We start from the raw sequence: 13,449 nt of genomic DNA, 5'->3' as shown, positions 1-13,449 counted from the left end.
ACGCACAAACATACACACACACACACACGCTTCTCTCTCCCTCTGCCCCAATCTCTGGGTTTTATTTTTAGCAACGCCAAATACCGAGGCATGTGATCTTCCTGTACCCTCCTTCCCTTCCTCGAACACACACACACACACACACACACACACACACACACACACACACACACACACACACACACACACACACGCACACACACACACGCACACACACGCACACACACACACACACGCACACACACACACGCACACACAAACTCACACACATGTCCCTATAGCGGCAGAGAGTTGATGACACCTTAGGTTGATTCTATGTATCTACTGGGACAGGGCAAAGGGAAGAGTTTGTTTCTGTGTATATCTGTGTGGCATACATGAAGCACATCTCAGGGAGGTGAAGTTATCTAGGGAGGTAGAATAAGGAGAAAAAGGCGCAACTAGATGGAGAGAGGGGCTTAGGGAATTGAGAGGACAGGATGAGGAGAGGAGAGGTGGGGAAGAAAAGATATTGATTCTCACCTTAAAGAGGCAATCTCCACTGTGCCTCTGCTCCTGGGACTCTGTGTGTGTGTGTGTGTGTGTGTGTGTGTGTGTGTGTGTGTGTGTGTGTGTGTGCACACGCACCATTGTGTGTGCATAGAAATAGAGAGAGCAAAAGAGAGAAAGAGAGAGGAAGAGATGGTGCACGGGATCTGTCATTCGATCACAACATAGATTTCAGACACATTGTACTAACACACACACACACACACACACACACACACACACACACACACACACACACACACACACACACACACACACACACACACACACACACACACACACACACACACACACACACACACACACTCACACAGCCTAAGTGAGGAATGTGCTCATAATTAGAGGAAGACAAAGTGAAGAGCATGAAGAATGAGAATCTGAGTCTATTAAGTCAAGGTGGACTTCCTCAGTTTACCTTCTTTTCTTGTTTACATCTCTGATTGGGAATTCTCATGATAACAACGTCATAGACATGAATCATGCTCACGTTAACATGAACAAAATGATTGTCTTAACTTCTTTGTGCTCATGTGACCCACCACGTGGTCGGTGTCACATTAAGAGCCCAGTGCAGCATGATCATTCCCACATTCGGCCTCCCCTACTCCATAACACCACCACCTCCTCGCATGCTGAACAACCACCGCGGAGTCCAACAACCCTGTCTTTGACCCCAGCACAAACAAACATCCACACACCCAAAGGCCCCCCTCCACCTTCTTACAACCATCACCTACTCAACCACTGTAGATGAATGTAGAACATTTTCTGAATATAGGCACGGAATTGATCCTACAGATTAATACTTTATCTGGATTTACAGCTGGAGAGGGTGGAGCGGGAGAGCTATGGATATACGGGGTGCAATCTTTATCAAGGAGAACGAGAGGGAGGGACTGAAAAGAGCAAGAGAGGGATCAAGAGATATTGAAAAGATTGAGCGAGGGATCTCTTACACACTCTTGCGATCAAAAAATGTACGCATGGGAGAATTGAGAGGGATCGAAGCTACAAACTGCAAGCTACATGGAGAGAAGGACGAGGCAATACACGTCCAGACAGTGACTGTGAGGAAGGGCAGCTCGGTCAGCTTGTTCAATGGAAAATAAGACAATTTTCAAGGACCAGAGGAGGTAGTTAGACGTATGGGATCCAACTGCATCAATGTTCTGTGTCTTGTGCTGGCCCCGACTTCCTTCAAAGGAAACAAAAATCACAAGTGTGACCTTTGCATTAGGCTGCTGTTAAATTTAAGGGTGAGAGGTAGTTTATCCTCTAGGTTTCCATAAAAACGGCGGTTGTCTTGCTTTATTCAGTAAGTATTCAATCCACCAAACTAACATATGGAGCATTACTCTTTATCACTCGTATTTTTATGGGTGGTTTTGATGCAACTCTGTAAAACATCAGGGATGGAGCCAATAGGGTCAGACTGGAGGACTGGAAGCAGGAACAAAGGGAACAGCCAATCAGGCCCCGATTGGGCTGGTTCCACCACCAACATCAACAACAGACGTTGTGTATCAATACATCAGACATACAGACAATCAAATAATTACAACAGTCAATATTGCTATAGCTTATATCCTATGATGTAGGGTTCACAAGTGATGGCCAAGGCAATAATGAAAAAAAGAAAGTACGCTCTCTTGCTCTGCCCTGAAGATCTAAAATATTTGGATATCCTAGCATTCGTTTCAACAATTAAACCAAAATTATTATACAATGGTCCTATCAAATTTGGAGGTTGAACTAAAACAGGTGTTGAACTAAAAATGTTAATCAGCTAACTACTTTAGGTTAAAGGGAAAATAGTAGAAAATCACACTTTGTAGTTCATATCCCTTAAAAATGGTTGTCCAACATTAGCGACCTGATGTCTTTGTTTAGTGAATGCATCATAATTATCGATATGATGTGACTATATGGATAACATTTTTCATCTTTTGATATGATTTTCCTTGGATACTTCACATTTCACTTTGATATACCTCAATGAAGTCAGACTATAAATAATAATTTTACAATATATAGATGTTATAGATTCCATAATCCTCTGCAGACTATAGTACAACAATCTTCAATGTTAAGAGGTTATACGTTCCATTGTTTCATGCATTCTCACAAAAGCATAAAAGGGCAAACATTTATTTGAAAAAATAGATAAAATAGTATACTACATTAAATATGAATAAACACAAAAAAGAAAAGAAAACAAAGGTAAGAAACCAGGCTGGATTGTCAAAGGGTGTGTGGGCTGAATCATGACCCCCAGACAGAGCTCTGTGCTCTGGATCAATAAACACATCTAAATATAAACTGCTCTCATGTAACGCTCACAAAATCACCCCTTTCTATTTTTCCATAAGCATCCCGTCAACGACGGGAGAGCAGTGTGAGTGTGTGTGTGTGTGTGTGTGTGTGTGTGTGTGTGTGTGTGTGTGTGTGTGTGTGTGTGTGTGTGTGTGTGTGTGTGTGTGTGTGTGTGTGTGTGTGTGTGTGTGTGTGTGTGATAGAAAGGCGAGGGAAGTGTCGTGAACACCGGAAGGAATAAAGGAAAGAGATAGTCTGTCTTTTCACCAGATGCAAACCAATGCACACACACACACACACACACACACACACACACTGGAAAAACATATGCTTACGTGGTCTGGAAATAGCCTAGACTGACGGTCGTCTCTATAGCTCATCAGAGGTTTCCTACATATTCTAATTTTCTTTGTTGGTCTCTCTCTTACTGAGTGTCCTAAGCTTCCTTTCTCTACACATACACACATGCGCGTGCAGACCGCACACACACACACACACACACACACACACACACACACACACACACACACACACACACACACACACACACACACACACACACACACACACACACACACACACACTCATATGGGGGCCGATTTGACCCAAAATCCATGATCCGCATGCAGGGTTAGCTTACGTCTGCACCGACTGGCTGTGACGCCCACCTCTGCTCGACAAGACACATGCGCCTTATGTGCAGACGCATGTGGCTGAGTTTTCGTTGTTCAACTTTTACAGATCAGTTCAAGAAGTGAGGCTTATTTCTTCATGCATTAGTCTCTGATGAAAAGTCAAAAATCTATCCCTAAATGCCTCAATAGCCTGAGGAAAATTCCTTTGAAACAAAAGTGTGGCAAGTTGTGTTAACGGGTGCAGTGTGTGTTAAAATGATTATTCTATGAACACAGCACCAAGCAGACGATGCAGGTTGGTGTCCAAATGACCGCTGCATACGATCCCGTAAGCCCAAGAAATGTTGTTTACGCACAAAAAATATATAATAATGGCGTCAAAATAATTGCAGTATTTACTACAAATTCCTTGTTGCTTTGTCTCTGATCATTTTGGCAGGCCTGGTGCATCATCAATAATAGCCTCTTCTTAAATGTGTTTTACTAAAACAGATCGGCTGCACTTGATCCTATGAATGGGGACAATCAAGCAAAATGAATTAATAAAAGGCTTCAAATCCAAATCATACATCACTTCATTGGTAGGCTACATGTTATACACACGGTAAGGACACATAACAGGTGCCAGATCCCCTCAGATGCTGGATGTGACATCGGCACCTGGTTTAGCTATCCAATGAAAGGATCCGTAGGGCTAAAAACCGCATTGGTTGGGAACGCAGAGGTGTGATTGGCTGGTCTTGCTACTATGCCCCCCCTCCTCCACCGTGAGATGGGGGGAGAGAGAGAGAGAAAGGGAGAGCTATATATATATATATATATATGTGTATATATTTGTATATATAAATCTATATATGTAAATATAAGTGTATATATATATGTAAATATAAGTGTGTATATATATATATATATATATATATATATATATATATATATACATATAGACATTAATATATATATATACACTTATATTTACATATATAGATTTATATATACACATATATATAAATACAGATACAGATAAACACACAAACACAAACACACACAAGGAATGTAGATTGTGGACAAATGCTGTCGCTCAAGAGGGAATGCTTGAGCGACAGCAGATCAAATGGGGGGTTGCATCCAGATTTTGATTGCAATGCAATACAAACACTGTTGAATGAAGTTGGTGGCTGTGTGTGTGTGTGTGTGTGTGTGTGTGTGTGTGTGTGTGTGTGTGTGTGTGTGTGTGTGTGTGTGTGTGTGTGTGTGTGTGTGTGTGTGTGTGTGTGTGTGTCCGTGAGCAGGGAGGAGAGAGGGAGGAAGTAAAGAGAGAAAGAGACAGAGAGATTGTGAGATGTATAAAAGTAGAGCACTGATGCTCTGATGTATCTGTGTTTTTTTTGGTGCTGGCCGTTCTGATTCAAGGTCCTGAAATTAGCAGGTCGCTCCACAAGATGGAAACCTAAGACTTAGGAAATGTGACAAACTAGGATTTTTTTTGTGCATGCGTGCTAGTGTGTGCGTGTGTATGTGTGTGTGTGTGTGTGTGTGTGTGTGTGTGTGTGTGTGCATTTGTGTGAATGGGGAATTCTAAACAGCTGACGATGATAGGGGCGGGATATGTGTTGATCGAGGTGAGATACGACAGAGCCAACAGTCCTAGCGACTTCAACCAGGGCTGAGGTAAAGAGATTCTAGCAAAAAGGAACCCTTTTCAACCCTCTTCTTTGCATGCTCTCTCTTCCTCCCCTTCTCTCCCTCTATCCGTCTTCTTTGCATAATCTCTCTTCCTCTCCTTCTCTCCCTCTCTCTTCCTCTCCTTCTCTCTCTCTTCCTCTCTCTCCGTCTTCATTCCTCCCTCTCCTGTGCCTGATCTCCTCCCCATCGCCTTTGCTCTCCCTCTTTCCCTCACCTTGGCTCCCCTGCTCTCTCTACTGTGCTCCCTCCCTCTCCCTCTCCTTTACCCCCTCCCCTCCCCTTCACTCCCTTTCTCCCCTTCCTTCGCTTCCTTTCTCCTTCCTCTTTCCCTCTCTCTCCCTCTCCATCTCCCTCTCCTTCACCCCTTCCATATCTCTTTCGCGCCCTCTCTCTCTCCTCCGCTCCATATCACTTCCTGTCCCATTCTCCGGGGCTTTCTATTGCTTTCTCATCCTTCACAATGTCTTGCCCTCCTGCTTTCTATTTCTTCCAACCCTTTCCCCCGATGCGAGGAAACAGTAAATGTCCTTAAACTCCTCCCCCTTAACATCATGTTCCCCTCTGCCTCGCCTTCTTAGCCCCGCCTCCGTGTGTCTGCCCCCTGCAGTAGTGCAGCATGCTGAATATAATACATAAGCCCTGGGTTATTTCAAAGTGTGGGTTTGAATAATCAAGTATTGAACACTGGTTTTATTGGTTCAACCCTTTTGCAGCTAACCAGCTCTTACTTTTTAACTCTGTAATACTGAAGAGGGCAGCAAGACAAAATTGGGAAGAAAGATGGACATTTAGAGATTTCACAATGTCTTAATATATATAAATATATATATATATATAAATAGATGTAATGATAACCATTTTAATTTATTCTTGATAAAAATCGAATTCTGCTAAAGCTGAATACTTTTTTATTAAAATCAGAATCATCTTTATTGCAAAGCATGCGTAAAAATACAAGGAATCTGACTCTGGATATCTGCTCTCACATTGGATACACAGAATAGATCTATTCAGACTTACAGCAACAAAATAAATATACAGTATAAACATATATATTTATGTTTATATAACAAATTGAAAAGGAAGCAAATAAGTTGTAACAGGAAGACAATAGTGCAATGGTGCAAGATTGGAATAAATATAGAATAATTAACAGGTTACTTTATATACTCGGGGTACGAGGACATGTGTAAAATATAAACTGTATACAGCGTGCTTTAATTTATAACTGTATAAAACTACAATACTATTATCAAGCAGGGATCTCTCGTAAACTGCCCATCTGTGTAAACGACGGTTGTGAGAGTATAGTTAAAACCGGTTGCAGAATCGATTTCTCTCGGGCAAAGAGGGCCGATGACAATGCACCTTTGGGTTAACAACATGACAATGACAGCAAACAACAATAGGTTCAAGGAAATGTCGTTTGCTTCGAGTGCAGTGGAGACATGGGTGAGGTGTAACTGGACTACAAGTTATCCGGTCGTGGACAGGTTATTTAAAAAGCAATAATATGACAATTAGAGGTTTAAAAGTTTAAAGGGAAATGGAAATGGCGTATTATTTCCATAAAGGCTGAGCTGGGACAGGGAGAAGAGGAGGGGACAGGTGGAAGATTGAGGGGATGCAGAAAGAGTCAAATGGTAAAAACGACCCAAGCTAGCAAACTCTGCTGCATCTCATCATTTCACTCTGTGTGTATTTTTTTATATTTCCCCTCCCTCTTGTTGAGGATGATTTATGAGCGGAAAGCTCCACAACACTCCCCCACTCAGTTTTCTACTGCACTGTTGATGATGTGGGTATTTATACACAAAATCCGCTTTGCGCTTTCTGCATGCAGCGCATGTGTGTGCGTGTGTGTGTGTGTGTGTGTGTGTGTGTGTGTGTGTGTGTGTGTGTGTGTGTGTGTGTGTGTGTGTGTGTGTGTGTGTGTGTGTGTGTGTGTGTGTGGGTGTGAGACTGTGTGCTTGTTTGTGTGTTCTTGCTCCAGGATCAACCCACTTCTTTTTACTCAAAGGATTTGTAATGACATTGATAATTGATGTTGTAGAGATCAGTACGAATGATCTGCATAGGATGCACAGAAATCTTGCATATGGCACCCATATACACACAAACATATCCACAAAAACGAAACAAACAGACACAAAATATATGACCAATGTGTTGACACAGATGTCTTGGTGATCAGGAGGTAATGTTTGGATGACGGAGGAGATTGATCCTATTAATAACAAACAATTGATGCGTTTGGCTTTAATGCATAGCACGTTTTGACAATGAGCCTCCTAGATATATATATATATATATATATATATATATATATATATACACACACACACACACACACACACATATATATATATATATATATATACATATATATATATATATATATATATATACATATATATATATATATATATATATATATATATATATATATATATATATATATATTTATGTATTAGGGCTGTCAAAATAGCATGTTAGTATTGCAATCTTATTTTAACACAATTAATAAAAATGTACGCATTAAAGCACATTCTCTTTTTTCCAATTTGATTTTGAAAGGTTTTGCCCACAGAATGTCAAAATTCATATCAGAAATCATTTTTGTTTTTATTTCCACTTGCTTTACATTCATTACACTTGCAGTAAGTGACTGCCTGATTACAATTGGAGTTAGTGATAGTGTGTATACAATTCCCAAATCTGTGGTGCTACTTTTTTTTAATTGAAATACACTTGTAGTAATTGTTGGTTTACAATTGTACTGATTAACTGCCTGTTTACAATTCCCAAATCTGTGGTGTTTCATATTCAACCCATACTGAGTGAGTCAATAAAACTCCCTCAAGATCACTTGGTCAATTTTTTGCTTATTAAGTAAGCTTATTTGGTATGAATGATAATATTCCATTATGTCATTCCATTTGATAATCTCATTTAACTTAAATTGTAGTGGATTTAAAATAGAATTTTGAAGTTGTGATTAATTGCAAGTTAACTCACCAATACTATGTGATTAATCGCGATTAAAAAATAATAATCGACTGACAGCCTAATAAATATAAAAGAAAAAAACAATTAGGGTACAATCAGTATTGGAGCAAATATAAATCTTTGAAACATTACAAATTTAAATATTAAAGTTCTGCTTGACCGCAATTTAATAATACTTTATATACAATCACAACAATAGTGTCGCAACAAATCTGAGTGATAATTTCACAAACTCACTGTATTTGGTGTTTGGTTGCTTGTTGAAGGTTGGGAGAGACTGCAGAGACATCTGGCTGTGTAGCATCTCCAGCCTCGATCTGACACTGTTCATTGGTGGACCGCAAAGGGGGAGATTTGGACAATGGTTCCCTGATAAGAGATGAAACATCTTAGTGTTCAAATCCAGTGACAACCCTGATCCCAGTGTGAGGGTGCGACGTTAAGTTAGAGAACACAGGTAACGTGAACATAAATATTCTGGTTTATATTTTGCCAGTTACAAATAAAACCAAAGACCATGGGAAACAAACCCAGCAATCGCAATTAAAATCCGATCAAATCTGAATGAAGCCAAGTAACCCTACATTCTAAAAGTGCAACTTAAACATGGCTGAAATCTAGAATTCTATATACTTCAATTGTCTTGAACGGCTCATGTAATGGACTCAATTCAACTTCCACTCTACCAAGCCGAGGACACACAGGTGTCATTTGTGGAGGAAACAGACCACCAGGAAACGGGGAACATGCATACATATACTAAACATATATTATAATAATACAAATAATACCAAAGTTAGAGTCTACTAAATAAATGCATGTCAAACAAGGTCAAACTATATCATTAGTTCAACTGCGAATATGTATATGATATATGGCCTTCATGACCAGCATCCAGGATTTGAATTGCAGGCTGCTATAGGGAAGACAGTTCAGGGAAGATATGACATAATATGTGTCTGGTTGGATGAAGACCATTTGAATCATCTGTAGAGGTATAACAGAGTGGGCTGGTAGCGAGTGAAGCATTGCAGAAAGAGCCACGAGAAGTGCCTCAAACAGTGCCGTATCCTTCTGATGTTGCAAAGAGATTCACAAAAAAAGAGTGGGAAGGAATATTTATCAACGGGGCGTTTACAACAGGCTCAGAGCTAGATCCAGCATTTTTTATCACAGAGACGTACACAGAGATTTAGCCCAAGGCATATATGTATACACAACAGAACACACAACTGTGATAAGATACAATGAAATGTCTATTGATTAATATGACCTCCAGCACCACCACTGCCTAAGTCTCTCTCTCCCTCTCTCTCTCTCTCTCTGAAAGGTGATGCAGTCCCACACTGTAAGCAGAGCCCGGTCACCCCCGTGCTAACAGCCGTACGGGGGCTATTTTAACGTGGCCTCCACCGGTTGTGCTGTCACGTCTCAGGGCCTGGACCGGCTGATCTGCAGTGGCAGGCGGGCAGCCCTCTCTCTCTTTCTTTCATTCCCTCTCTCCCCCTTTCTCGTTCTCTCTCTCCCACCCTTTCTCTCTCCATCCTTTCTTCCCTTTCTGTCTCACTCTCTCACCCTCTCCCTCTCTCTCCCACCTTCCTCTCTCTTTGTCTCTCTGTCTGCCTCTCTCCCTCTCTCCCTCTTTCTCCTCCTTCTTTCATCTCCCTCACCCCTCTTCTCTCCCTCCCCCTTTCTCTCCATTGCTCTCTGATGCTGATCATCCTTTCACCCTCCATTGAATAACTCAACCCAAACACCCAATCACCCAAACACACACACACACACACACACACACACACACACACACACACACACACACACACACACACACACACACACACACATGGCACATACACGGGCATATAATAAGGGTGTTATTAGATATTAACTACGCCTTAATGCAAGGACCTCAATATAAAGCTTACCAAGATCTCTTTTTCAAGCACGTAGATCACATGATCCACACGCACTGTAACCAGCCCCGTGAACACCTCCACCCCAACACCCCAGATGCTATATAAAGTGGAACAACCCTCACTGCCCCCTGCTAGATACACACACGCACACACACACACACACACACACACACACGCACACACGCACACACACACGCACGCACGCACGCACGCACGCACGCACACACACACACGCACACACACACACACACACACACGCACACACACACACACACACACACACACACACACACACACACACACACACACACACACTTCCTGCCTACTCATGGTTGTCTCTGGCTCCAGGGCTTCAGGGATCAGAGTGATGAACCCTCACACATTCATTCTTGAATACTGAGTAGCCAGCTCTACTGTACCCACAGCTCCACGTGCACAGTACACGTTCCCCAGCAACTAACTGTAGAAACACACCGACACACACAAACACACACAGACTCTCACAGAGTGTGTGTACATGTGTGCTTGTCCGTGTGTGTGTGTGTGTGTGTGTGTGTGTGTGATACTGACACTCAGTTGTGTGAGGGCTATCCCGTTGTCCGTGACCTGTTCCCACCTGATTCCTTCTGCTTTATTCCATTTTATGCATTAAGTCCACTTCAGAAAGATCAGTAGAGGGGCGTTAGAGCTAGGAATACAGTCCTTTAGTATTTTAATTTGCCATTTTTTTCCTTATTTTTTTCGCTTTCATTCAGTCTCTGTCTCTTCTTCTCATTAAGGACATGTCTGTTGATACTATTGCTACATGCCCTCTTGGTCATTAGTTTTATTTATTTAGTTGATAGGGACAATGCTCATTGATTAATATACAAGTTGCTTGCTGTAAATAAGACAGAGTTGGCTGCCAATGCTAATTGCTGTCTCTGTCTCTTCTTCTCTTTAAGCACATGTCTTTGATGCTAGGCTACATGTCCTCTTGGTCATTAGGTCTCTGTCTCTTCTCTTTAAGGACATGTCTTTGACGATAGCCTCATGTCCTCTTGGTAGTTAGGTCTCTGTCTCTTCTTCTCTTTATGGAGATGACTGACGCTAGGCCACATGTATTCTTCAGTTGACCTGTCCTTTTGTTGTGCCCCTCACTCTTTTCAAAGTTTGTGAAATAACATGTTTTACTCTTAGTTAGATACCCAAGTTTAGGGCTGCTATTGTCACGTTTTGTAACAGATAATGTGCAGCGAGCTGTTGGAAATGTTATGGTCTAGAGCAGTGTATCCCAAACTTTTTTTCTGGGCACCCACTTTTTTTTTTGGGTCGCGATTTACAAACCATCGCGACCCAAGTCACAACAGGCCTCATCTATAAAATCGTGAGAAGAACTAATTTGTGCGTAAATGAACATTCCTGAAAGTTTTTTCTGCCAATTACGCATCCCCATATATATGAGTTTAAACCAGGCATTTCAAAAAGATAAATCACCAAAAATGTTCATGCACTGGTTATTGAAAACATAATACACGACCCACACAATCTCCCGCGACCCACCCATTCTTTGGGAAAGACTGGTCTAGAGCAAGACGGTCTGTTATACAGAAATAACAGACGCCATTATATAACACAATAATGCTTCACAATTGAGGTAATTATATATATATATATATATATATATATATATATATATATATATATATATATAAACTGTGTATATCTATACTATATATATATGACACAAAAAGTAAGGAAATTGTTGGGGTAAAAATGCTTTTTGGCAATAAATATTATAGAGTTGGAAAGCCTGAAGCCTCCCCTTTTAAATGGTACCACATGTGTAAGGAACATGCATTTGTGGGATGAGCAACAGAGCTGAGTATGTAGGTTGCGCCCAAGAAAAAATTGCCAAATCTTCTCTGCCAATGCCAAACAGCCTACTGCCATTGACTCTTGTGTGGTATTTGGTGGATTGAATGATTGAAGTTTGAAGAAACAGGAAATGGCAAATTTAACAATTTATTAATTTAAGAACCAGGAGCCTCAGCAGCGTGTGGAATAACCACACGCAGCCACAACAGCCCGGCACTTCCTCCTCATGCTGGTCACCAGCCTGGTCATGGGAGTAAATCTGTGTCATCGTTTTTGAAAATAAAAAGCCATTGAATTTTAAGCGATCGCTGTAGGCTTCAATATCAATGTATCAACACTTTATGTTTTATTTTTATTTTGTTCTACATCACAATTGCATTCTTTAATGAAGTATTTTTTTACATACCATTACGAGTCTCATTTGGTCTAGTAGGGAATTTGCACAATGGTGATTCACTGCTTAATAGCGCTACTTGGAAGACGCCATTTCATTCTTACTGCACCCCATTATGTATTTAGGATATTTATGAAAAAAAGTCACCTATGTGCTTTATATATATATGCTTAATATTTACACTAAACCTGGGTAATTTCGCCAAAACATTAGAAAGTGGTAGGCTACATGCATGTTGATCAACATTTATTCCATCATTTCTGATTCCCTGCCAAATGAAGTGACAGACCATCTTACACAACAAACGAATCAAACGAACGAATCGTGATAGTGAACGGAACTGAAAGAACTGATTCCCGGAAAAGAATCGTTGCCCATCCCAAGTTGATATGCCTCCGTGGTGGCACAGCAGGAGCGCATCATTCTGTATCCCACCTCCGATCCTGATCAGGCCAGAGCAGCTCATCTACAACACAGTAGAGCTCACCTGAGGCCTCTTTTATGCTCTCACACATGAATGTGTTTTGCCAGTTGAGTTTGAACAGTGAGTGAGACCAATTGGTCATTGGGTGTGGTGTTTTGAAGGCCAGTGATTTCCAGGTGAACCAAGTGTGCCAGATGATGAGCTTTGTGCTTCGGGTTTTGCAAAAATGTGCTTTAGAATTTCTATATGAGTGAAAACATTGGAATTGTGCTTAGAGTTTAGCAGTCTGGGGTCTATTAGTGTATGCGTGAGCTTCAAGTTTTCAGAATTGTGTGCATAGTTCCATTTTTTAGTTTGTATACAATGGTGACAGTACTACTACATTCGGATACTACTTACCTATACTTACTGCATATCAATTCCGTTTGGAATTCATCGTGTTTTGGCCCAACGTTTGAGTTATAGGTTTTATAGGTGTGCATGTGTGTGTGAGTGCGTGTCCCCAAGCCTGAAGGACATTATTCTTTGGCCAGTTCAACCTTCTAAGTGAAACATCCTATTTTATCTCTCTTTCACTCCCTCTATCTCTGCATGTCTCTCTCTTTGTATCTCTCTCTCTGTATCTCTGTATGGGGCCAACACCTTAAGAGCCCCGCTATTACCTCTTAT

The sequence above is a fragment of the Gadus macrocephalus genome, chromosome 1 (genome assembly GCF_031168955.1).
Source record: "Gadus macrocephalus chromosome 1, ASM3116895v1".
Taxonomy (NCBI): domain Eukaryota; kingdom Metazoa; phylum Chordata; class Actinopteri; order Gadiformes; family Gadidae; genus Gadus; species Gadus macrocephalus.
This window is presented reverse-complemented; position numbering follows the sequence as displayed.